The sequence below is a fragment of the Anneissia japonica genome, unplaced genomic scaffold (assembly GCF_011630105.1).
Source record: "Anneissia japonica isolate Jap-2015-1 unplaced genomic scaffold, ASM1163010v1 scaffold483_len1788099_cov177, whole genome shotgun sequence".
NCBI classification, from domain to species: domain Eukaryota; kingdom Metazoa; phylum Echinodermata; class Crinoidea; order Comatulida; family Comatulidae; genus Anneissia; species Anneissia japonica.
This window is the reverse complement of record NW_022682587.1, coordinates 807,035-810,043: the sequence shown is the minus strand read 5'-3', so window position 1 is coordinate 810,043 and position 3,009 is coordinate 807,035.

The following is a 3,009-nucleotide window of genomic DNA, read 5'->3' as shown; positions in this document are numbered from 1 at the left end:
ATGAACCTTTAAACACTCCAAGTAGGGACCCCGACGGAGACATTCCACCAATCAAATCGTTTTGTCAGCACAGTTGATTTGGAAAATTGTAGTGGCCTATTGTAGAGTTATAGTACTAGCTTCATGTTTTATATTTTTAAGGCTACAGAAGATAAAGTGTCTCGCGCTGGGTTTTTATATTCAACTAAATATGCACATTTTTTAAATACGACTTCTAAAGTGTAAAGCAATATTGGTATTGGTTCGGAGGCTATACGCGTACGCATAGGTACACTAATTAGATTTTCAAATAGTATAGTTACCCAAGCAGAAAGCATCTTAGATAATTACTATAGCACTTCTGATTATGACATAATAACTGTCTAAGGGATGATTAAAACTTTATTGTCTGACTATCCGAATAAAAACTATTTTGGTAGTAGGCCTGTACACAATTATTTTGTTTTTAACTAAGCATTTATTACACAGTATCATGTTTCTTCTTTAGTGCGTTAAGAAAGAATTATTTAATTACTGTACTTTTTTGCGACATAAATTAATAATGTTGCCGAGCTTATTTTTATTTAATTTCTTAGAGGAAATAGTTGTAACTATTATTTCGGGTCCGTGACTTTGTATTATTTTTCTGAATAAACGATGTGTGTATGATGCAGTAACCTTAAGTCGTTTCCATGACTCTGCGCGTGTGCAGAGCCAGCGTATGATAGGACCGATGTTACAAATCAAATACATTGTAACATATTTTTTGGTACCAATGAAAAGATTCGTAACAAATGAGGTCTCTTGATTAAATAACGACAGTATACGACTGGAACAAGACCTACTAAGTTAACTTTTAATGTTTGTATAGGAAGACGCATTTTACAACAGTGGCTTAATTTGAGCAACATCTGTCACGATATGGAAATTCGATCAATAAAAATAACTCATGCTAATAAAGTCTATTGATATTAATAGTAGTTATTTATTCATTGTTGTTTTGTATGTGCTTACTTACGTATCCATATTTTCTTTGCGGGACAAACAGTATGACTCCACCACTTATTTCGGTCTTGCTAGAGAGCACCGTCCTGCTTCACCCCATAAGTGCCCAACCTCATTCAGCTCTGCCAGTACAATCCTTCGTCAGGTGGTCTTCAGTCTTCCTCTTTTTCTTGTCTCTATAGGAGTCCATCTTAGCGCAGTTTTTGAATCCTCTCAAGGGGCATTCTAAAGCCTGGTTTCCTTTAAATTGCTACACTGTCGCTACATTGTTTTCAGTGCAATCACTGTACTGCGTAGCAGTCCCCGACGTAATCGGGAAGGCTCCCCGATTCGACCGACCAATCAGCATCACCGAAAGTTGTCGGAGAAACGTGTAGCGATTGTATGGAAGCCACGTTTAGGACGTGACCGAGCCAGCTTTTAGCCTTCTCATCTTAATTTCCAGGGAAAGGTGCTTACAGCCTGTTATCGAATTCGAGTCAACTTGGCCCCAAGTAGTCAACTCATGAAATTTGTATCTGACATGATATACTCTGCCAGAAAACTGTAACACGTGCAACGTACCAACCCGCGATATTTTATTGGACGAGAGTTTTACTTAAAATAGAAAGCCAACCCAACATAACCTTGATGTAGTGCGCCATTTATTTGTGTTCGAATGTATAATAACAAAACTAATCCTACATTAAGTACTAGATGATGAATATTTCGCGAGAGAAATACAAATTACAAATTATACATATATTTTTTATTATAGGCAATATTACATTTATGCATGAGATTTTGGTGCTTAAGCGTGAGAGCGTGAGACAGACCTTGCGTGAGTGTCGGCGTGTATGCATTCGGAACTGTACAGAAGCACGGACATTGTTGTTATAGAGCTTGACTTTTGTTTTTGTTGCTATACTTGTATGTACAGTACTGTACTAATATACTATACTTTGAGACTTTTGTCATACTAAACTGTTGAACTTTCAAATATTGATACTGTCTTTTAATCTAATTGGATCTTAATGAATATACAATATTTTAATTACTTTATGGCTTTCAATCGAAAATTAGAACAAGGAAGTATTTTACTTACTAAACAACAAACGCATACATTAAAGCTGTGTTTCCACAGACTGCCAACACATTTAAAGGTTTTCTTAAGGCTTATTTAGTGCTGCATTTTTTCATCCCTTTTAAGTACAAACATAATGATATAATAATAATAATAATAATAATAATAATAATAATAATAATAATAATAATAATAATAATAATAATAATAACAATAATAGATGGATTTATATAGAGCAAATAAACGAAGTCTCCATGCGCTTGACAATATTGAAGTCAAGAAAACAAAGAAAAAAGCCGGGGGGGAACAAAACAATAAACACCAAGCTAGCACCCAAACCGAAATATGGGGTTACACCATCACCGCCAACCGGAGATTTGTGTTTATGTACTCCGGTTAGCATCGGTTAAGTCTTGATCTTTTCTGGGATCAGGTACCTCCTAACCTAGAACAAATAAGACTAGCAAGCGAAGTGAAACAAAGAAATTGAAAAAAGAAAAAAGTAGTTATAAAGAGGCAAATAGAAAAGTTAATAGAGTCGCTTCTTAAAGATGTCAATTGATGCAGATTTACGGACTTCAACGGGTAGTGCATTCCACATTTTTGGAGCCACAACACGAAATGATTTCTCACCATATGTGTTTGAACGGCACCCAGGAACAAACAAAGTTGATGAACCTGTAGTTGATCTGAGTGCTCGGGAACAAGTGGATGAGCTTATTCTGAAAAGATCTTGCATGTACGTGGGTGATAAGTTATGGAGCGATTTCTACATTAGAAGAATTTTGAAGTTGATACGCTGTCAAACTGGAAACCAATGTAGGTCTCTGAGTATTAACGTGATGTTCTGTGACTTTGGAGTGAGCTTAATTAGACGTGCGGCCGAGTTAAGATGTAGTTGTAATTTTTTATAAGAGTGTCTGGAAGTCCATTTAGGATACCATTGCAGTAGTCAAGTCTTG